We start from the raw sequence: 25,359 nt of genomic DNA, 5'->3' as shown, positions 1-25,359 counted from the left end.
TTGAATTAAGGTTTTTACACTATTCCAAATTACTTTTGCAATTTTCCAATTTACTTAAGCCCTTAGAATTTAGTTTTCTAATTAAATTGGATAAGTAGTTAATAGAGATCATTAAAATTTGGTACACTTTGCCTAAATTAGGATTTTAAATCAAAAAGATCTTAGTTAAATTTGATTCTTAGATTGAATAGAATATACGCTTATATATAGTGTTGACTCCGAGGTCTAAGTCCACGGAAATCCTGAGTCCATTCCAGGCTACATTATATCATAGCTAGTATTCTAATCGGTAAAAGAATAGGATTGACAACTAGATTTCTCTTCCTTGTGCACTTGCGGTTATTTAACTTTTCAATCAAGTTTTTGGCGCCGCTGCCGGGGAAGAGAGTTGCATTAGAATCTTAATTATTCGAAGTGTTAGATTAGTAGTTATTTTTATTTTAGTTATATTTTTTGGTTTCTTGGCTATCCATCTCTCTTACTTGGTTTTCCTGTGTTTATGAGTGAAGGTTGGGTGCGGAACTCGGCCAATCGACTAGAAAGAGCAAACCAGTTAGAGACGGAGGAAGACATCGAACCAAATCCAAATCAAGTAGCCATGGCGGAAGAACAAGAGCCGCCAAAAAGTTTACGCGATCGCTTCTATCCGGCCCGAACCGCGCAACCTTCTTGCATTAGATTGCCAGTTGCGCAGGGCAATAATTTTGAGCTAAAATCGCAATTTATTTCTTTGCTTCCTCATTTTCATGGCCTCCCTTCGGAGGATGCTTATTTATTTTTGCGTGAGTTTGAAGATGTATGTGCTTTAATTAAGATGCAACAACTTACCGATGATGCGGTAAAGTTGCGGTTTATTACGTTTTCACTCAAGGAGGGAGCTAAAAAGTGGCTCTATGGCTTACCAACGAACTCCATCACCACTTGGGAGGAGTTCGCCGTCGCTTTCCTAAAAAAGTTTTTTCCATTACATAAAACTAATAAGCTTAGGAATGATATTTTACAATTCAAACAAAAGCCATTAGAGTCATTTTCTAAGTTTATGGAGAGGTTCAAGGACCTACTCCAAGAGTGTCCTCACCATGGAATTGATGTGTGGCATTTATGCCAAATTATTTATGAGGGCATAGATTACCAAACAAAGCAACTTCTTGAGTCCATGTGTCCTAACGGTTTTACATCTTTCACAGATGAGGCCGCGGCATGGAACTTCTTACTTGATTTGGCGGAAAAAACAAGAGAGTGGGAATCCACTCAAGAAGGTGAGAGAGCCAACACAGGTAAGGGATTTCTAATAGAGGGTGCCGTGGCTAAGGAGGCCCATCTTGATAGCCTAATCAAAAGGCTAGAAGCAATAGTTGTCAAAGGACCTTCACAAGTCCATCAAATTGCACATAGTGTTCCTATGTGCAATTGGTGTCAAGCCACGGACCATGTCATGGAAGAGTGCCCAACTCTTGCTAAATTTGGTAATTCTAATGAAAATGCAAGTGCCATGTTTTTAAATAATCCATATAGTAGCACATATAATCCGGGATGGAGGAATCATCCCAACTTTTCTTGGAATCAAGGGAATTATCAAGGAGGGCCATCAAATTTCCAAGGTCAAGGCCAATTTGGCCAACCTAGGCCCACCTTCCCTTCTATGAATGTTCGACCACCCCTAACCACACCTCCACCTTTTCAAAACCCAATTTTAAATAATGTTTCAAATCAGCAACCACTGGGTTTTCCAAAACAAGGGGAGTCGGCACGCATAACTTCCTTAGAAAAGAGCATAGAACTTCTCACTAGCACTTTCATGACAAGCCAACACAATATGGAGAAACAAATCTCCCAACTTGCCATGGCCTTGCATGAAAGGGAAAAGGGGAAGATGCCAAGTCAACCAGTTCCTAATCCAAGGAATGTGGCCATAAATGGGAATCAACAACCACAGGTAAATCAGTTGAATGCCATGCAACCAAACTTGCCGCAGCAGGAGCCCTCCGATCACTGTAACGCTGTATTTGCTTTAAGGAGTGGCAGAGAATATCAAAGGGAGGAGGGCAGATCCGAACCTTCTAAAGATGCTCAAGAATCTCCAATTAAGGTAAGTAAAGAGTCATCCTCCATTGGTTCAGAAGAAGAGCCCGAACAGGTAAGTACAGAGCAGGCAGTTTCTCCACCTGAAAAAGAGTATGTGCCTAAAGCTCCTTTTCCAAGGAGACTTGCTAATAATAAAAATGTGGCTGCTAAGGAGAAAATTTTAAATATGTTTAAACAAGTGCAAATTAATATTCCATTGTTAGATGCGATTTCCGAAGTCCCGACTTATGCCAAAGTTTTAAAAGACTTGTGCACACAAAAGCGCAAGTCTAATGTACCCAAGAAGGCATTCTTGGCTGCAAACATTAGTTCCATCTTGTCTCAACAGATGGTGGCTAAGTACAAGGATCCGGGATGTCCTACCATTGCATGCACTATTGGAAATACTCATATTAATCATGCTCTTTTAGATTTAGGGGCCAGTGTGAATTTACTACCTCTTTCTGTTTTTAAACAATTAGGATTAGGAGAACTCAAACCCACCACCGTCACTCTTCAGTTGGCGGATAGATCAGTGAAGAAATCGAAAGGGATGGTTGAAGATGTCCTAGTTAAAGTAGGAGAGTTCTTATTTCCTGTAGATTTCATTGTGCTAGAAACTGAGCCCGTTGCTAATATCAAGGATCAAATTCCTATAATTCTGGGTAGGCCTTTCCTTGCTACTAGCAACGCCTTAATTGATTGTAGAAATGGTTTAATGAAATTAACTTTTGGGAATGCTTCCATGGACTTTAATGTTTTTAGATTAGGTAAGCAACCTAATTTACAAGAAGAAATTAATATGTTGCACTCCACTCCTGAGACTAATTGTGAAAATATTTTGAATGCAGGATTTGAAGAAGCTCTGGATGAAGAAGGCTTGGAGAATGCAAGAGATATAGGGGACTCCTTTTCTGATGACCTTAGCATCCAACAAATAGAATTTGGAGCATCCCTATCTCCGCCCCTTCCCAAGCCTCCACCCAAAAAGGCCCCACAGTTAAATTTGCCGCCTTTGCATTCAAATTTAAGAAAAGCATATTTGGGTAAGACTTGCACATCTCCTGTGAGAATCAAAATGGACTTAAACTCGACCCAAGAAGAAGAGTTAATTAATTTTTTAAAAGAAAATAAGGACTCTACTTGGAAGGACAAGTTTCATTTACTCAGATTGAAGTCCTTTGTTGAGTTACCAAGATCTAATTTAGAAGAGGTCATGGATCTTCATGAGCCTCTTTATTCAAATCTCTCTTAAAAGAACAAGGTACGCCCCTCTCTTCTCTTTATTGTCCTTGTTTCTATTTTTGCATGCATTGAGGACACTGCATGATTCAAGTATGGGGGGGGGGTAGCTTTTAGAAACTTTCTTTTCTAATCTTTTCTATAGTTAAAGTTAGAAAATTTCCTTTCTTTTTATTTTTGGTAATTTTTCGCAAATTAGAAAGAACTTGGTATTCTTAGAAAGAAAGTTGTTCTCTTATTTTAAGAAATAAAGTTAGTGGATATTTTAATTTTGGAATTTGAAAAATTAGAAAGAATACTTTCCTTTCTTAGTTTTGTTTTCTTTTGGAATCTTTCTTTTTAAAAGGATTTGAATAAGAAATAGAAATAGAAACTTGCTTTTTATATGGTATGGATAAAAAGGAAAGAAATGTTGAAACAAAGAAAGAATGAATGATTTTTAGAAAGTTTGCTTCTTGATTATAGTTTTGATTTGTAGCCTTGTTGACTTGAGCTATTAAGTCTGAAGGGTTTTTATGCCTAGTTCCTTAAAGCCAACTGGCTTGAGAGCAACTGACTGAAAACTCCATACATGGGTCAATTAGAAAGCTTAATAAATCAAAGCATTGCACGTAATCAAAGGTAAAACTTGAACTCATATGCATCAATGTCTATGATATATGCAAATCAAAGATTAGTCGGACACTGCTTAGTAGCCTGGGTGTCTGGTGCATGCCCTGCATGTCATTCACGCCAAAAGCAGTAGAGGATTACAAAAAAAAAAAAAAAAAAAAAAAAAAAGAGTTCTATTCTTAGAAACTATGGGAAAAGTTGAAAGTATGGTGGACCATATAAATTTGTAAGTTTTCTACGAAGTTTCCGAATCAAATTTCTTTTATGGTACGATTACATTAGAGGCAAGTTTAAGGGAGCAAAGTATGACAAATTCAAAAGAGGATTCCTTGATTAAAATATTTTTCTAATTTTTCCAACTTGGGATAGGATGCAAAGTTTAAGTATGGGGGTATTCTTGTTCTTCTATTTTGAGCAATTTATCAAAGAAAAAGGATTGAAATTTTTTTTGGCTTTACTCTATAGTGAGATTTGGAAAGAAAAGTTTATTTTTAGAATTTTGTGTGTATATTCACTGCAAACACTCACGAGACTCAACTCGTCCACTAGGGTAACCTAGGGGTTTAAAGGCTTGTTGCACGTGCTAAGTGCAATCGTGATTCCTACGAAAGTGAGTTAGGATTTTATTTTTATTTAGTTTTTGTGTTTGTTTTAGTTTTTCTTTTTGTTTGCTTGAGGACAAGCAAAGTTCAAGTATGGGGGAATTTGATGAACACATTTATGTGTGAATAGTAGTGATAGAAAACATGCATATTTTATCATTTAAAGCGGTACTACTAAGGTATTTTCTGTGTTTTTGGTGTTTCAGGGATATTCTCGAATTTCACAGAAAATGAAGCTAAGGAAAAGAAATTTCAAAGAAAATTTAAAGTTTGGAAAAATTCTTAGCCGAATCCAAGTGTGGGATGCAACCAACGGTTAAGATCCTCGTATAGCATCGATTCACATAAAACTAATTTGCATTGTGGCACATGAATTAGGTGGTTCTAATCAGCCCACGAAAATGGTTTTTTTTAGTGGGCCACAATTACTTTATGTCATTACCCCTCATTTGAACGGTTTGGATCGTTCTATGAAGAGAATTTAGGGGGCGCAATTGATCTACAATGTGGCCCAATCAAGTGAACGGTTTGGATTAGCCCATGATCCATAGCTCTCACACACCCTCTCTCTCTCTTATTTTTAAAGTGGGGCCCATGAGTAGCTAACAAAATGAATGATCTGGATCATTATATGAAAACGAATTTGGGATGCCATAATATGCGCCTCAAGTATTGTGGGCCCTCTTATACTATTTGCATAATTCGGCCATGAAAGTTAGAAACCCATCATGTATAGAATTTGCAGATCTAACCAATATTCTATAGTGAGCCCAATTATTTTGTGACGTATGCAAGTAGGAATTTAGGAATGGCAATTACCAAAATAAGGAGACACTTCACTGGTTTTATTGGAATATAGCAATGTGGGCATATTTCTTATAAGTGGAAAGTTTGTCCACATACCATTATAAAAAGCAAGTCTCGGTTCACTTTATTGAATTGGAAACATGGCTTTTACGAAAAGCAAGTGTGGAGTAGGCAATATTACGAGATCGTATGTCCATGCTTTACTTATACAATAGGTTTTTAAATGGATGATTTGGATGATCTGTGGAGCCACTATGATTGGAAATTTTCTCAAACTAGGCCAAATTGAAGAACGAAATTCTGGTTCAATGCCATTCTCAAGGATATTGCTGTAACAAGAGTGAATTACTATTTTATTCTTTTTGGCTGATTGTGTAAAGTCAAGATGGGAAAAATTGGTACGTTTCTATTGCTGCAAGAAGACATTAATATGGACATTTATAGCAGGGCTAAAAAGTACATTGAAGTTTCTTTTGCAAGAGCAATCGGCAGTAACATTTGGAACCTTCCAAATTTCATGGGTCACACTCTCTCTCTCTAGGTGGGGTAAAAATAAAATTGGCAACTCTCCTTTCCAAGGCAAGCAAGTCATGTGTTTAGAATTTCTTTACTCTTTAAAAAGAACAACACAACCGATCCAAGGCTCTCTCTTGAATTTTTTCGTCTCATTCCTCTCCCTATGCCCTCTTGTTTCTCAAGTTCTCTTGCTCTCCCATGTTCTACTCTCTCTTATTTTTTCTTGCTCTCTTTTCAAGCTCTTTTTCTTTTCTTTCTCTCAATCAAGGAACGATCCAACCGTCCGAGATCCTAGTCCAAGGCAATACCAAGGCTTGAAGGAGGGCGATCAAGGATTCAATCATTGTTCGGAGGAGAAAAAGACTAAGTTTACTTTACTTGTGTTCTTTATTTTCAAGTTCAATTCCAAGTTATAATTCGATGTACTTTTGTTTTGAATTTTAATATTAAAGAGAGTACTTGTGTTATTTTTCTTTTTAAAGTTCTTATATGGCACTTCTTCCCTTCTCTATCCCCTTTATTTTTGTTTCTTTAGCCTTCTCCATGAGTAGCTAAACTCACTATACTTAGGGTTTAGATGAAGCCATGGGGAAGGAGAATGAGAAGTAATTAAAACCATTGGCTTATATAACAACTTATGTAAGGATTTGTATTTGTTGGATCCCAATCACGTATGCCACTGGCTTTCCCCAGTCGTATAAGTGATTGCCGATAAATAAATATAATTTCTTATATAATATCTTTAAATTGAGTAGTATATTTGATAAAACACTCATGGGCAATGACATCAATAGATCTTATTCCCCATAGACTAAATTTATCAAATACACTATCCAATATAGAAATTGGTTTGATTAATAATATAATTCCAAACCCATGGTGGATTCTAACCCTAAGTAATCTTTTATATTGAATTAAGGTTTTTACACTATTCCAAATTACTTTTGCAATTTTCCAATTTACTTAAGCCCTTAGAATTTAGTTTTCTAATTAAATTGGATAAGTAGTTAATAGAGATCATTAAAATTTGGTACACTTTGCCTAAATTAGGATTTTAAATCAAAAAGATCTTAGTTAAATTTGATTCTTAGATTGAATAGAATATACGCTTATATATAGTGTTGACTCCGAGGTCTAAGTCCACGGAAATCCTGAGTCCATTCCAGGCTACATTATATCATAGCTAGTATTCTAATCGGTAAAAGAATAGGATTGACAACTAGATTTCTCTTCCTTGAGTTCGACCCGTATTTACACGATCCGTGCACTTGCGGTTATTTAACTTTTCAATCAATAGCACATCCACAACAAACCACAGTAGAAAAGTAACCACAAAACAGGATAATATATACAGGGATGAGAGTGGTGTGTGAGCCCTTGTTCTATTACGCACCTATTTGGTGCCCCTGGATTTCTAAAGATAAGGTTCCCATTTAAAATGATTCTGGCCCAAATTTATTCAAAATTAATTAAAATGGCACGCTTAACAGAGTTAGGCAATATTTTAAGAACTCCTCAACAGAGTCGACAGCCTGTGGACCTCGATCCTGAGGAGGCGGCGAGGAACGAGTCCTTCGTCAGTACTTTGAGATCTCCACATGAAGGAGAGCTCTACCAAGGAACTCTCAAAACGGTGCCACCCTCATAGCATAGCACGAGTGGCAACATAAATGAGAGACCTCTTGATCCGGACACAGAAGCCTCGAAACCAAGATGTATCTAAATAACTCAGAGTCATCATCCATGGATAGGCCATGGAACTCAAAAAAACAAATCCTCAGTGCAATGGATAACCAGAAATATATATGGGCCCGTGCCTGATTACAAATGAGAAAGGTCCGAAGAGCACCCCATCTGCCCAAGTACAAGCACTCGGTCGCTTATGGTATTTATTATTAACTTTGAAGAGTTTTAGGTAAAAATCATGTGAAATGGGGAGCAAATATCCCCGAGAAAATGTTTGCCTAAACATGCATGACCCAGGGATGAGCAAAGAAAAATAAGCATCCAAATCCTAAAAGAATTGATATCAATGTCACCCAATATTGAATTAAACACTAGAATCCACTGTCTCTAAAAGAGGCAGAGAAAACTAGAGTTTAACCAATACCAAATAACCCTACTATCTATCTCCACACATCACATCTAGCATCCATGCCTAAAGAGAGCTAGAACCAGTATCATCTGTCATTAGAATAATCACTAGTCCTAACTCCACACATCACATCACATCTAGTCCTAACTCATCACATCTAATAAAGCAGTAAACAAACACATGCACATCTCTTGCTAATGAGATAAACCTGCACAGTGAATAAATGTCAGTAGATAATAATAAGAATAATAATCAGCAAAGATAAAGAGCAACAGCTAAGCATATAAGAGCTACAACTAAGCAATATAATCAAAAGGTAATAAACTCGTAAACAACAAAGAGCTACAGCTAAGCATGTGAGTGATCAAGTAAAGAAATATTTACAGTCTGAAAGAAAACGCACAAGAAAATTTCATAACCACAAACACTGACTCTAAAACACTGACAACAAACCCTAAGACTCTAAACGTTGTCGCCCGAATCTTTAGATGGTTCGGTGTTCATCCAAAGCCGCCTACGTATCCCTGCCTTATAGGAATCAAGGTAACGTAGTTCTTACATTCATATACTAAACTATGATGCCTAAGACATCTAGACCACTAAACTAGACTCGACCTAAAAGACCGAACGGCAACTTGTTATTAGAACTTCTTTAGCGATTATTTAAGTTCAAGTAAATTGTAGATTTTAGGACTCCCTATATGCCCTAATTGGAATCTACACTATGTACGGGTATGAATAATAATTGTAGCCTCATTCCATCACAGCCCATTTGTAAACAGGCAAACTATGTGCATTTCATAGAACATGATACATTATACGTGTAATTCATTTTAGCTTAACTTATACCCCTTTTGTCTTAATATTTTTAAATCAATTCATAGGATAAAGAAGCTAAATGTCCTTATACATTCATCTAAACCCCACACATTTCAACAAATAAAGACTAACACCAACACTCCCTCATTTAAAAAAAAAAACTCTTTATTATCTTCAACTTTGGACAAGGTATTAACTAGCAAACTAGAGTAACCAATAGACAAATAAACTTGTATGACTACTACTTATGGTTATCCATTTTCATTCTCCCTAAGAGATTTGCATGGGACACACAGTACCCTGTATGCATATACATCTCCATTTAAACCCAACAACCATTAAAATAATTTGTAAAAAGAAATGAGACCATTTGTTTCAAGTTAAACACTTTTGAATGGGGGAAAATTTCAAAATAATAAAGAAATCTTCACTAAAATGAAGAAATACAGACATCATTATGCAATATCTGACTGCACACTAGAATTTTTTAGCAGATCCTTTGTTGAAATTACCTTACACTACATTCTCTAATTACTCCTTATTATTTCAGTAAAGAATACAAGAATAGTCAACACAATGCAAGTGTGGATACATCGGTGCAGGTACATGTTCCTTGTAGGCCTATAATATAATAAACTTATTGAAGCATTCTCAACCATTGCATCACCAAATAATGAACAGGTTTCACAAACAAGATCTAAAACAGGAAAATGAACTCCATCCCATAGTAATGCCCTGTTCATGTACTTAATAAGATAACACTATGCCATGAAAAATCAAAATACAAAAAAAAAGAAGAAAAATTTGCCATTGAACAAAAGCCGTTTATGGAAGCAATGACACCCAACTACCACACTGAATGCAAGAATATAAGCAGCAACAAATAACTGAGGGATACAAGCATTCAAAAGAAAGCTAATCTTCATTCTATGACAAAGGTCTATATGTATCCTATACTATCAGCTGTTGAGCGCACGCACCAAGGCAGAGAAATTAAAACTGAACTAAAGGACTTCAAAATAGAAAAATGATTCAGAGCCTTAAAATCTTTGACACATAGGAGCATCGAGAAAACATGCACCTTACAAATGAACTGTGGGTTAACAAGCTGACCTTGTATCACACAAAACATGGACTGAATTGTAAGCTGGACTGTGCAAAACAGGGACTGAATTGTGGGCTTGTATTATGCAAAACAGAGACTGGATTGTGGGCTGGTATTATGCAAGACAAGGACTGGATTGTGGGCTGGTATTATGCAAAACAGGGACTGAATTGTGGGCTGAATGGCTGACTTTGTAACATAGAAAACATGGCTGAACTGCAAGCGAATGAACTGATTTCTTATCATATACTAACTATTTTCAGGTTACTTGCTAGCTCGCTTCAAGTTATACTAATTGGTTCAGGTTATACTAACTGATTTCCAGTTATGCTAGATAGTTTCAGGAACAATATAAACTTTTCAAATAAGCTGATTATCTATATTAAAATCATTGAATCATACTAAACAAATTTTGAGTGGATTTTTACCCCAACCACTCAAAATTACACCACTATGATCTTTGAACATTATTTCAATTATCCAAAACAAAACTGAACAGGTATCTTACAAATCAAACTTCGATAAAGTATTCTCGAAAGGGTAAATTAATCATGATTTTTAGACACAATGGCGCAAGGACAACCTATTCTGTATGTTCTACCTATCCATGACTTGGGGACTAACACATAACAAAAGCTTAAAAAGACCTAACTATCTGGATCCCTATAAAAAGATAATGAATAAAAGAATATTAATACCTCTATGATATACATCAATAACCCGAGGCCATCCTGCAAATATCTTATGCACATCGAACTCTTAGACAATAAATAATAGAAATTCCTAATCAATTTGCAGACAATGAAGTTTCCAAAAGGCTTACAAATCTAATAGGCATCTTTAGCATACTATTTTATCAAGACAAGATTGCACAGGCTAGAAAAAGATAGCACTAACTCCACTATGGTTCACTATTTGTATCTACACTCCTGGTTATAAGTAATTGGAAATATCAACACAATATTTAAAGCTTATATTGGTTTAAAGCTAAATGGCCACCACAAGCAAACTAAAAGAAATCCAGCTGAAAGCATATAAATGATAGAATGTGGATGTGTCCCAGGGATAAAAGCCAGCTGGTAGGCTCACCTACTAAACTTAATCCCTCCCGATCAAGTGATGGTGAACCCCACATATGCCACGTGCCCTGTTCATGTGTCTTGGCTCAATCATCCAAAGGTGAAATATGTGGATCTTAAGATATTGGGGAGCATGGGAATCGACCAGAAGTGATATGCCTTTCTTCAGCAACTCGTAATCTAGACATATGGGACTCAATTGGTGAAGGCCTGTTGAATTCTATTGATGCAGACACATTCTTAAGAACATGAGGTCTTTCCAATCCAGTATTTGTCATAAACCCTGAACCTAGGTCCAAATGAAAATTGACAAGTGACTCCAAAACTGGCTCGAGCAAGGTTACTGGATCAAGAACATAACAAAGGTCTTCAAAAAGATCTGAATCTTCAGATTTAATATCATATGGAAGTTCCCCAATAGGAGGAAATATGGTTTCAGCAACAAGAAAAACTTACTTACTAACCATTGAACCAGTAGATAAGGGGGGAACATTGAAAGTCAAGGATAACCCAAAAGGGTTCTGGTTGTCTAAATGATAGGTCAGTGATGCTTGGTTAGGAATCTTTAGGACAACAATTATATGTTTCTAAGAAGACATAAATCATAATTGTAGTGTGCAGGAACCTATAGGGGCAGCAACTACAACCACACATTCGTTAATAAACGACAAACCAATAGCCTCATGCTTATAGGTAAAACATGAACAGCACCATAAACTGAGCTATAAGAAACATGGCGAAGAAAATCAAAACTTGTAACTAATATAAACCTGAAAGTATTTTTCTGAAATTTGCCATGTACAAAACTACTAATTCACACATCTTACATGCATGCACCACTAAAAATGAAGAAGATTTGTGAATAAGCCAGCTTAATACATGCATAACTATGATATATAACCCCTACTTAAATGACTTTCCACACAATAATGTAGACACAGGTATACAACACCTTTCCTAATTGGCGTCATCTAATCACCCTCAAATGAAACACCACACTTCATTACTTATTAGACAAAAGCCAAGTGAACTCTAAAACATCAAAATTTCAAACCTATGAAAGATATTACTCATTTCAAAACAATAAATCCCTTTACTTTGTTGAGCAGGTGAAACTCAAACGGACTTTACAACTGAGATCCTACAATGTTCAATTCACACAAAGAAAAACCATATAATAGCATTCCGCAAAGACATCATCAAGGCTTTCAATAAGAACATACTCTAGAGGCACAAACCTGTCTATAATATTTCTACGATATTATATCTTATAGCTCTTATATTTACATACTACACAACATCCTTGTTTGGATATCATTTTCCTAAAAGCTTGAGATGAATCATGTACGCTGAAACAATGAGAAATGCAAAGATCCTCTTAAAGGCATTTAGCCAAACAGTTCACATGCACTAATAAAACACTTACCTGCTATTTGTTTTCCAAGACCAAAACTGAGCAACAGGAGATTGAAATCGAACAAAATAAGATGCAAGAATTAAAGAATGAGAGAATTACCTATTGTTGGAGACTTCTATGCTAGAATTTTTACTATTCTTTCTCTTATCCTCCCTAATTGGGCGGAATTATCAGACAAGTGCCAAATTTGCCAAAGACTACCTGATGCGCATGGAGAGCACAAGATCTAACGGAGCAGATAACGGATCTCCATGAAAATTTGCCAGGAAAATGCAACAACGAACATATCAGCCCAAATTATAATCAAAACAACTTATTTCCCCTTTTTCTCCTTTGATTTTCTTAAATCTCTAACTCTCTGCTCTTCATTCCTCTCCTCTACCTGCTCTTTCCCTGTAAAAATGCTCTTTTTGTACAGAAATGCCTCAAATTTATTGATGATAAAGACTCAAAATAGATTGCAACAGAAAATCAAGAACTAAGCTTGAATTTGTAACCAGCTGCTCTAAAATTTGAAGTTCTGATGAGATGATTCAAAGTCTAAATGATAAAATGAGGCAAGAATTTCGGATCTAGAGTTTTATAAGTGAAAAATGAAGTTTCTAAAAAGGATAACAGAAGATCTAGGGTTTCTAGACTTGAGAATCACAGATTTTGAGGTCTCTAATGTGAAGGACAATGGATCTGAAATTCAGAGATGCAAATCCATGCTTTATAACCTCTGATTAGAGTAATGACCGTATTCTGACACTCGCCGGAGTAGAAGGCTATTGGCTGGTATAAAGAAAGTTAGGGTTTCGAAACAAGGTAACAACGGCTAAAAATGAAAGAAGAAGAAGAAGATAATGATATATTGGTCGGAGCTCCGATGAATTTGGTCGGAAAGGGCTGGCCGGAGAAGGAGATTTTTCGATCGAAAAAAATGGAGAATGGGGTAGGGTTTGAGAAATTTAGGGATGTTCTCTCTTCTCTCTTCTCTCCCTCTCTCTCTCTAATCTATTATATCTTCTTTTTTTAAATGAGGGCGAGGCCTTCTATTTATAGGAGTTTCTTTGGATAATTTTATCCCCCCTTAAGTTATCTTAGTACAACTCCCTCTATGGTACTTGCCCTTTGTTTCATAAGAGAGTGGTGGTCTTAGGATAAAAGTTTTAAGAAAAATTAAGAATACTAAATAGGCCCTTTAGTTATCTAGGTATAACCCCTACTACAAAGTACACTAACTAAACCACCCCCTTAACAGGATAAATTAGCCCCCTTCTGCTACACTATATATACACTATCTCACGAACTACGCTCGTTTGCTAGGCAAACCTCGATGGATTTTTCTGAAATTTTATAGGGACCTACATGGGATCCTAACCTACCCTAGGGTGAAATTTGGGATGCTAAATGGATGATATAAAGGATTTTATTCAAAACAAAGTGTAAAAGGGTTCGATCAAAATGTGGTGGCTACAATTTCAGAACTCCTTGATATGTTCAAGATTCATAAGGAAAATTTTGAGAATTAACTTTACTCAAAGATGTAAAGTCCAATAGAGGTAGTGAGTATTATGATATATACTAAAATGCGGGTCACAATTCAAGTACATTCGTCTAATATCTGCAAGAAAATGATATCATCACTAAAATGATATCAATGTTGCACATAGTGATTCACGGTTCAATTAAGGCTATGCAAAGACCCCTTATTATTTATGGGTCAAAAAGAACCTAAAACCGAGATACTTGAATTTTTGAGGTTATTTAGTTGGAGTGAAGATAAGCAACAAATGACGAAATTAGCCCATATGGCCACAAGTAATTATTTCACCGATGATCTTCAAAGATTTAAGAGTACGTTTTAGGTACTACTGTTCGACCATAGTACACGTATTGGCGAGACTAGATATATTGAGTTCCTAAGTGAAAAATATAAATTTCAGAAAACTAATTTCTTTAGCAACGCTTTTTGACCATCTTCGTATGCATAAACAATAAGATAAAAAATAATATCAGTGATGGATTTGATAATCTTGTAGGAGAGACTTTCAGAGATTTTTTTGGGATTTGATTTGAACGAATTGGGAACGTTTTTCAAAGTAGAAAAAGGTGTTTTCACTTGTGAGAAACACGTCCAAATTAGCATTAAAGATTTCTAATAAAATCTTGTTTTTATTTAGTGAAAAGATAAAAATCTAGATTTTTTGAATTAGTTAGTTTTAAGGAGAATTAATTGGAAAATTTAAAGGAGGAAATTAGAAACTATATAAACACATATGATAATGTTTTCTTCAAAGTTTTGGCTGGGAAAAAATGTGGACAACCCATTTTGACCGGGCCCTAAACCATCGTGTGTGAATAAAAATCCCTCAAATGAGTGAATTAGAGTCCTAAAATTTAGCCTAGGGTAGTTTAAGATCCCTATAAGGTCCCTGCAAAATTTTATTAAAATTGGGCAAAAATTACCTAATAAGACGAGCTTAGTTAGGATCATAGTGTAAAAGGGGAGTTAATTAGACAACTTGTACACTAAAACCAAAAGGGGGGTGAGTTAGCCAAGAATGAAGAGCACCTTAGCTTAAGATCTAAGCTACCTTGTTAAGGGGGTGGTTTATCCCCATTGATTTGTTATTAAACTCTTTTCCTCAAGCCACCTTGTGCAACCAAAGCAATAGTAACATAGTTTTGCTAAAGGATCTATAAATAGAGCATCAAAGCCCTCTCATTTGAAAAAATCTAGGGTTTTGCTACATATGAGAGAGAGAGAGAGAGAGAGAGAGAGAGAGAGAGAGAGAGAGAGAGAGAGAACCCCTTTTCTCTTCTCATCATCTTCTCCGGCCAAACTCCGGCCGAGCTTCGGCCAAACCCTCCTTCAATCATTTGTTCCATTTTCAGTTAGCATATACCTCCCTCTACCATGCTTTTCATTATTCCTAAACCCTAGCTTAGCAAACCTTAGACCAGACCATGAATTCTAGATCTATCTTCCTCAAACCCTAAATTTTTAGCATAAACCTTAGATCTTGAAATCTCTTAATATGTTCTTCATTTTTTCCTTTTTACTGTTTTGATCTAGCATTTTTATCCTTTTAGCTATTAGATCCAGTTCATTTTTAGCTCATTTCATCATAATTTTTAAGCATAGTTGAGATCTAATCTATTCTAATAGTTAAAATCATTACCTGTTTTCTTTTTCTCCTAAATAATGGTGGAGATCTCGTTGTGTTGACAAAAACGAAGAGCAATCGGCTAGGGTTATAGTTCTATTTGAAGAAGGTAACATTCCTTATTTTCTTATGTGGATGTTCTAAATTTGTGATTTGTTATTGTTGAAATTTTATGTATTGAATTACTCTTTTTTTAGGATCTGAGGATGGATGGTATTAGATCAAATGCATTTTCTAGGGTTTTAAAATGTTCTTTCTTTTGCAAAAGCTTAATTTCGAAAATCTTTGAAAAGTAGATGCATATAAGATGTCCGTATTGTGCTATATTTTCTCTTTCATTTGGAATTTTGCTATCTAGATCTTTGTTTCTTCAATGCGAAATTTCTTACTTAAGAACTTGTTTGTTTAGGTAACTTGTTGCCTATTTTTTCATTTGTTTGAGTCAAATAAAATTAGGCGATCTTGCATGATGTAAGGTATTTGATAGTTTTGCATTATCTGGTTATTCATCATGAAAAAGTTTATCACCAAAATTCACTTGACAAATCCTCTCCCGATTCCTTTTGGGATTGAAATCTTTGCATCTGTGTGTCATCAGTTGGGTAAAACCAGCTTATTCTTTCTTTTTTGGTTAATTCCTTCCTGATTTCTTTAACCTTCATTTGGTTGCCGGAATTTTTTTGGTTCTTGGGATTTTTGTGGAACAAAACACTTCCTCGGAGATTGGGGGAAAAAAACTCCCTGGAAGTATCCCGGTAAAATAAAAATCTCATGTTTGGTTGACCGGACTATGGTGGGAAAAAATGCTTTGTTTGGTTTCTTGAACTATTGGGAAGAAGAAAAAAATCTTTGCAAGCTTATTTTTGGTTCCTGGGAGTATTTTTTTCCTTCCTGGGGTTTCGTACGGGGTTATTTTGGTTCCTAGGATTATTTTGGGCCCACCAACCAAACGTGGGTTTCCTGCAGAAATTCCACAAAGTCCTTAGAACCAGAAAAATGTCGGCAACCAAACAGAGCGAGGAATTGCAATGATCTTCATAGCTGACCAGTAGTAAGGATTGTAATGGGCTTGATGTAATTGATGAAATATAGTAATGCTCTTGATATTTGAATCTCATTTTATCTTGTCTAGAATCTGGAATTTTCGGTTCTCTTCATTCACATCCTTGTCATATATTTCCTCACAAGTTGGTTCGTTTGCTTCATAATAATTAAGCCCTGTAAATTTCCTTTAAAATCTGTTAGCATGTGGGTCACTTGGGGATTACAGTACATCTAACAAGTCATTTACAATCAGGAACGTAAATGTGTAGTTTCCCAAAGGTGTATTTAAAGAGCTGATATTATACTACCATGTTTAGGTAATGACGTTTTCTGTAGCTCTTTGCCTTGTCTGACTACCCTCCTGATTGTTATCTGGAACTTCATATGGTATTGTTAAAACGCTGTGGTGTAGATTTCATTAACCAATTTCTGATATTGGCACCATCTAGTAACTTTCCTTTTACTTTGATCGGTCCACTCATAGGAACCTTTGTTGTTCTATGAATCTTTAACATTTGATATCAAAATGGAGTGTCTATCTTCAGGATTTTTTACACCTTGCAGCTAGTAGGGTTAATTTTCTAAGTTTTCATTTGGTCTTGGGTAAAAAGACAGAGGTGGGGCTCGTATTCCATTGCTGGATGTAATTCAAATCCAGTTTTGTTGATTAATCTTAAAACCAAATTATTGAGGGTTGTTGAGTAAATTGCTTAAAATGTTAGGTGAAGAAAGTGAAGAAATGTTTTTTTGGTGAAAGAATAGCATAGCTGATGCTCAGATCTTCATTAGGTTTTGTTTTATACTTGTAATTAACCTTTTGTTGTTCTAAAATGGGAAGTAAAGGAGCAAGTGAAGCTAAGAAAAGCATAAGCATTGAAATAGTTTTGTGTTAATATCAATTAATGTTAGTATTATTATACTCTGGTACTTGTATAAAATCCGATAGTCTGTACCTTAGGATCGAAGTTATAGGATACATTCATACTCTTGGTTTGATATTAAAATTCATATAATTTTAATCTTTATGTGATTAGCATATTGAAATGAGTGTTTCATTGTTTTAACCAATTTGACTTTATTCTTTATGAGATAGTCTGATCAATGAAGAAAATTTGATGACTCTGGTTATGTTTCATATAAGGCAAGTTGGTGTAAGTATTGGGTTTTCTATCATTTTCCTTGGACTTTCTTACTATATTCAAGGCCTTTAAAGGTTTGTTGGAGTCCACCCCTATTATTTCTGTCCTTTTCCTCTAGGAGACTTGCTTTGTCTCATTAGCATCCTATCTTCTTTCCTTATAGACTTGCCTAGTTTTCTAGGTTACTCCCTATTCATGGCAGGGAGTGTGATAGGGATACCTGGAGCCCACCCCTAGGAGACTTGCCTAGTCTCATTAGAACCTCTCTTATTTTCCCTTCGAGACTTGCTTAGTCTCATTAAAAAGAACACCCCTATGATTAAAGACTAACATAATCTTTCTAGTTTATCCCTTATTACAGGGGCAAAGATAAGGTTACTTTGAGCCCACCCTTAGGAGACTTGCTAAGTCTCATTAGCATTCCAATCCTCTTATTAGAGCTTTAGCCTAGGAGTTTGTCCTTTAGCCTAGGAGACTATCTTTTAGCTTAGGTGACAGTCTTATAGTCTAGGTGTCTGTCTTATAGTCTAGGAGTCTATCCTATAGCATAGATTCTATCCTGTAGCTTAGACATTTATCTCCCTCATTTAGTGACTAGCTCAGTCTTATAGATTATGTCTTCTTCTTGGAATCATAACGTCATTACAGGGACTTATTCTCTTGTTTAGGGATTTTCTTTAACTTCAGGAATTCTGTCCTTAGTGTCGACATTTCGCCAGGTTGTTGATCACGGACAGTCTTGTAGGTTCCCTTTAGCTGAAAGGGTGAAAACACATAAAAAATACAAAAATATCAAAAATACTAAAAGAAATAAAAAACTTAAAAACACTAAGAACATATTTCGAAATGCTGTTTCCGAACTACGTTGGCTTGATCCCTTTCCACAGGGTACGTCGGCAGCTTGGGTTCACCTAAGTCCAGTCAAACCTTTCAAGAAAACTTTTCAAACCTTTCAAAACTTTTCAAACAAAAACCTTTTCAAAACCTTGTTCAAAATTGATAAAACAGTTTTTGAAAACATAAGAAAAAACAGTTTTCAACCAATAACAAGGAAGAAAAGGTAGTTGTCGACGGCATTATGAAGTCAACACTCTTATGAGAGTCGATTTCATTAGACACTGGCTATAGGCAAGGACGATTGCCCTCTCGAGCCTATCAAGCCCCTTTTCTTTCGCAAACCCCTTTATTAATTCTTAGATTCTTTGACTTGTATGTTGACATGTTTAGCATAGCTTTGCTTTGATCATATATGCTTACTCATGCTTTGTTATAGCATTATTTGTTTCTTTATTGCTTTGATCACATGCTTGGCTGTAGCATTATCTGTATTTATTTACTGCTTTGATAACATGCTTAGCTGTAGCATTATCTGTATCTCTTTCTTGTTTTGATCACATGCTAATTCACATGTTTAGATGTAGCATTATTTGCTTATTTTATCTCTTGATTACCTGCTTATTATCTTTTGATAGCTGTTCATATATCTACTTAGTTGTAGTTATCTGCTCATATATCTGCTTATCTGCTTTGCTGTAGCATGTTTGAGATTGCTTACTACTTTCTTATATGAGATGTGCTAGACAGTAGAGGAGACAGGTATCAGGGTCATCCAATATTGGAGTTTGCACTAGTCTTTCTCACCTCCCCATGAGATATGTGAGGATTATTAATTCACATTTTTACATATGGTCAGTATATATATTGAGAGGGGGAGACGACGAACTCTAGTGTTTCTTCCAATGTTGAGCGATACTGATATCAACCCTCCTTAGGTTGTGGATGGTTCCCTTTTCTGTTGTGGATGTGATTGCTCATCCCTGAGCTATGTATGCTGTAGATAGGTTGTCTTCTTGAGGATGCCGGTTCCCATTACATGTTTTCGCCTAAAATTCTTTAAAATTAATAAAAATGGCATTAGAGACCGAATTTTCCCGGGCAAGTAGGGTGCCTAACACCTTCCTCACTCGTAACCAGGCACGAACCCTTCCTTTCTGGGACATGCTTTTATCCATTTCACAGAGTTCATTTATGGGTTTCAGTACTTCATCCTGGATGGCGACTCTAGTTATTAGTTTCCCATCGGATCCTTGGATCTGTGTGAGGACATTTATTCAGGTACGACTTGGTTTCGAGTTTTTACTCCAAATTAAGTGGTATCGCACGCCACTACTCATACTGTGAGGGCATCACCGAGAGCCACACGGAGCTCTCCATCTCATGTGGAGATTGAGGCCGCATGGTCTCATCCTGCCATCTACCTCGAGGGTCCCACAAAAACATTCGCTCTTCTTTGGGAGAACGTCCAAAATTTCTCCTCTCTTCTCTCCCTTCTAATTCTTTGCTTTCTAGTTCAATATCTTTGTAAAACCAAAAGCTCCATCAAGAAAAATCAAATTTTCATCCAAGAGTGCTAATAAGATCGGTACATATGTTTGAAGAAAAGTTCTTCAAATTCCCTTCGTGCAATTTGAAGGAATCCATCGGTTCAACTTGTGGGTCCGCAACGATCATATCGTTCATGGCCGTTCGAGGAGTAGATTAAGCAGAGACTGATATTACGGTCAATCACAAAGGTATTTTATGTCTTATATTTTTATTTAAATCACCATAAGATCATCTAGACCCTAGGTTATTGTGTTAATTGGCAAAATTCATAAGAAATTTTTTGTTCTATGTGATTTCTAGTTCCATTGCGCGTGGCAATTTTACCCGGGGGTTACGACTCTTCCAACAAACCTAAGGCTTATATACTGTGGGAGCCAGTTTTTTCACGTTCGCGCGAGGCGAGGCGGCAGGGGTTCACTACATTGGGTTCTCTGGAAGTGTTTGTTGATCTGCATTTCTTGTGGACTTGGGACCGTGATCCGGACTCCGCAAGAAAGAGAAACTCAAAGTCGCCACCTAGGTCAGGGCCTAGGACCCGTGCCTGTTCTTCCGATGAAAAAGAGAGTAGTACCCGAGTTTTATTGGGAGAACAGTAACCAAAGGGGTTCTTTTGCTGATGGCCTAGAACCTTGTAATTCTGCTCTATTTGTTAAGGCATGGTCCTTATAGATATCTGGGTAAGGGTTATGGTTATAATCGGGGAAGGTGTTAGGCACCCCTCTTGTCCGGACGAATCCGATCTCTTGACTTGATTTGACATTTTTGGAAGAATTTAATCAGGATAACTTATCCTTTTATCCTTTATTTGGATTATGCTTAATTTCATAATGTAAATAAAATAAATGTACAAAAGACAAAAAATAAGCGGTAGTTATCCTGATTGAGATCATATACTGTTTATGAGTCCCGAAAGATCTCGCAGCTGACCACAATAAGGTTAACTTAAATCAAACAGAAAAAACAGTACATGAAGAAAAATAAACTCTGGTTTTATAATTCCCTCCATTTGTCCAATACCGTGGAGTGCCATGGCTCTTATCCCTGTCTCGTTTGTCTATGGTAGGATCGGAGACAGAGTGGTGGGATAAGGAGACGGAAGTTAGCCCTATTTACAGAGAGGAGAGGGGTTTATGTTATAGGATATAGGGCAAAAAGAGCCCTAAACCCCGTAACTACCCTGCACCGAGTTTTGTAAAGTAAATACAGAAAGCTAAGAAATAAATGTAAATTTACCGGTGGTGTGAGAGGGCTTATCGAGAAATCGGTGGCGTAACGACTCTGATCAGATGAGGAGGCTCAGGTTTTGCCAAGATTTCAGCAGAACAATGACGCTTTTTGGACGAACGAGCTTCGATTTTTGCCGAGATTTCGGCAGAACAACGACGCTATTTAGATAATAGGGCCTTGTGTTCTCTGAAATTCAGTAGCGCAACAGCGTTATGTTGATGAAGAGACTTCAAAATTTGCCGAGCTTTTAGCAGAACAACGACGCCATTATGGGAAAGTAGCTTGTAGTTCTGCGAAATTCAGCAGAGTAACGGCGCTATTTGGATGAAGAGGCTTTGGGTTTGCCGAGATTTCGGCAGAACAACGGTGGTATTATAGAAAAATAGTCCGTAGTTCTGCGAAATTCAGTAGAGTAACGACGCTATTTAGAAAATGTCGCTCCCAGTCTTCAAAAATTTGGAAGAATGCCGATGCCCAGTGTAAGCTACCTACTTATTGTTCTACTTTCTCTCTTCTAAAGCAAAGAAACTAGGGTTTTCTGGAACGCAGAAGGATTTTTTATCTAGAAAAACCAGAAAGACGAATTTCATAAATTTAAAAACTATTCAGAGAGAAGTTAAAGTCTGATTTACACTTACCCCCTATTTATAGGGTTCAGGCCTGGAATTTCGCAAGGTGCAAAAATTTTGCACATTGCGAATAAGGGAGAAATCCAAATTCACAGGGTGTGAATTTGGCTGACGAAGTTGGTTGACATTGACAGTGTCAGGTCGGCAAGAGTTGAGAAATGTGATTTTTGTCTCTTTGGTTTTGAAAAACGTATTTTTTCATCTCTTTTGACGGGGTTTTGGGAAGTTTCGGCGGACCGTAACTCCTCCGTTTTGACTCCAAATCGCACGCGGTCAAATCCGTTGGATTCCTCGTTCCGAGGAGATTCCAATGAACCCAATATCGGTGCTTTTCAGAATATGAAGTGTTTTTTGGGTAAACACGAATGTTTTTCCTAAAGTTAACTTCTCGCTTGAAAGGCCATGTGGAAACAAACTTTTTGGCCATGCCGTAAAAGGCATGATACTGTGTAAAGACGGGCTTTTGTTTCACCTCTAGGTAAAGTTCATTTTTGAAAAATTATCCTAGTTTCATAACCTAGAGAGATTGAGAGAATTACAAAAGGTGCTCTAGGACTCATCATGAGACTCTTCCTCGCGACAACCTATCATTAGTTCCACCTTGACAAAATTGGGTGTCTACATATACTGTCTATCGTATATACCTTATTGTAGACTAGACATGTTTGCCGGACTTTCCTTTACAGGCAAGATGAATATCACATAAGAGTTTTTTGTAGTTTAAGAAAAAAAATATTTTTATAGGCAGTCATGACCGCCGGTATGGACAACATGGACGTCGGTAAAAGTTTGAAAAATTGTCGGTATAACTTTATTGATTTTTAAAAAAACGGGGTCTTTACCGAAGGTCATGTTCTATTTACCGACGATCATGACCGCTGGTAAAAGTCCTTTTTTAAAAAAAATACAAAAACCTCTTATGTGGTCTTCAACTGTTTGTAAAGAAAAGTCAAGCAAACAATTAAACTGACAAAAAGAAGCAAAGATAAACACACTATTCTTAAAAAAGTCACATAAATTTCAAATATGCATGGAGTTCTTAGAAATCGGAATAGCAAGGACTTGTGATTAGAAAATGAGATCTTTTAGAGACATGGGAAGAATAAATTTACAAGAAAAAAAACTCTTATGTGATCTTCAACTACCTGTAAAGAAAATTCAGACAAACAGTTAAATCGACAAAAAGAAGCAAGAGATAGACATACTATTCTTAAAAAGAGTCACATAAATTACAAAATACGCATGGAGTTCTGTAGACACCCAATTTTGTCAAGGTGGAACTAATGATCGGTTGTCGCGAGAAAGAGTCTCATGATGAGTCCCAGAGCACTTTATTTTCTCCCAATCTCTCTCTTTAGGTTATTAAAACAAGAGAATACCTATCAAAAATGATTTTTATCCCAGAGATTCAAAAAGCCCGTCTTTACACGGCACCCTCCTTTTACAACACACCCAAGGAGCCCGTTTTCACACGGTATTCCAACAAAGTATTTAACTTTGAGTAAAAAAAACATACGTTTTAACCCAAAAATACTTCACATCTTGAACTCTAACGATATTAGACTCGTTGGAATATCCTCGGAATAAGGAATCCAATGGATCTGACTGCGTGCGATTCGGAGTCCATAGGAGGAGTTACGGCTGGCCGAAATTTCCCCAAAAGTCATAAAAAGACAAAAACTCACATTCCAATTTCGCAATTTGTGAAAATTTTCGCAAGGTACGAAATTCTCCCTGGATTCCTATAAATAGGGGGTGAGACTAAAATCAGATTTTAACTTCCAAAAGTTATTTTTAGAGGAAATTTTTACTTGGTTTTTAGTTTAAAACCTCTTCTGACTTTCAGAAAACTCTAGTTTCTTTACTTTAGGAGAGAGAAAGTAGAGAAATTCTTAGGTAGCTCACACTGGACATCAGCACTCTACCGAAGTTCTGAAGACTCGGAGCGACATCCTTCAAATAATGTCGTTGTTCTGTCGAATTTCGGAGAACTTTGGGCTATTTTCCCATAATAGCGCCATTGTTCTGCCGAATTTTAGGAGAAACCAAAGCTCCTTTATCTGAATAGCACCGTTGTTCTGCCGAAATCTTGGCAAACTCAAGGCCCCTTCGTCCAGAAAGCGCCGTTGTTCTGCCTAAATCTTAGCAAACTCAAGGCCCCTTTCATACAAATAGCGTCGTTGTTTTGCCGAATTTTCGGAAGACACGAAGCTACATCATCCAACTAGCGTCGTTACGTTGCCGATTCCTTATAAGAAATCGTCGCACATTTTTCGATAAAATTATATTTATTTCCCTGCTTTCTGCACTTCTATTACAAAAAACCGGTGCAGGGTAGTTATGTAATTTAGGGTTCTTGTTACCCTAGATCCTATAACGTACATCCCTCTCCTCTCTTTGTAAATAGGGCTACGTTCCCTCTCCTTATCCCACCACTCTGTCTTCGGTCCTACCATAGACAAAAGAGACAGAGATGAGAGCCATGGTGCTCCACGGTGTTGAACAAACGGAGAGAATTATAAACCCAGAGTTTTCTTTCTCTTATGTATTGTCTTTTCCGTTTGATTTAGTTATCTTGATTGTGGTTACCTGTGAGATCCTTCTGGGATTCATGCTACAGCATACAACTTCAATCTGGATAACAACCAAAATCAATTATTTTCTTTTCTTTGTAAATTCATTTTATTTACATTATGGAATTAAGCCTAATCCAAATAAAGGATAAAAAGAGAAGTTTTTTTATTAAATTCATCAAAAATGCCAAATCAAGTCAAGTGACCAGGTTTACCTGGGCATGAGAGGTGCCTAACACCTTTCCCGAATGTAACTATAACCCTTACCCAGATATCTGTAAGGACCATGCCTTAACAAACAGAGAAAAATTATGAGTTCTAGGCCCAGAGCAAGAGAACCCCTTTGGTTAGTGTTCTTTCAATGAAATTGGGATATGTATTCACGTTTCATCGGAAGAGCAGACACGGGTCCTAGGCTAGGTGGCGACTCTGAGTTTCTCTTTCTTGTGAAATCCGTACCACGATCCCGAGTTCACAAGAAACGTAGATCAACAAACACTCCCAGAAAACCCGGAGTGGTGATCCCCTGCCGCCCCTAGCGCGCGCAGGAAAAAACCGGCTCACACAAATTGGCGACTCTGCTGGGGATAATTAAAAATAAAAAAGGCTATAGCTCTAGATTGAATTGACTAGGCAGATTTTAAGAAAAATTATTAGGAAATTTGGCTTTTTCCGCTTTTATCAGAGTTAGCCTTAACCCTACGTAGCTCTTAGGGGCAATCGTAAGTTGCGAACACTTCGTAAGTTACGGATGCTCCTCATGAACAAAATAAAACAAGTTTTAGATTTACTTTCAGTACCATATGCTTGTTCTGCAGGTTCGCAAGAGCCAATGCTCAAAACTACCGTCAA

General features: G+C 36.7%; 1 non-coding gene across 1 annotated transcript; it reads right to left on the bottom strand.

Annotated features, from left to right (window-relative positions):
- Positions 1-979: 979 nt before the first annotated feature.
- LOC143889023 (small nucleolar RNA R71) lies at positions 980-1,086 on the bottom strand. Its single transcript, XR_013254648.1, has one exon. It is a non-coding gene; the product is annotated as a small nucleolar RNA R71 (small nucleolar RNA).
- Between the last annotated feature and the right edge of the window lie 24,273 nt (positions 1,087-25,359).

Source organism: Tasmannia lanceolata, unplaced genomic scaffold (assembly GCF_043159265.1).
Source record: "Tasmannia lanceolata isolate RefF3 unplaced genomic scaffold, GAP_Taslan_0.1 ptg000012l, whole genome shotgun sequence".
NCBI lineage: Eukaryota > Viridiplantae > Streptophyta > Magnoliopsida > Canellales > Winteraceae > Tasmannia > Tasmannia lanceolata.
This window is presented reverse-complemented; position numbering and strand designations above follow the sequence as displayed.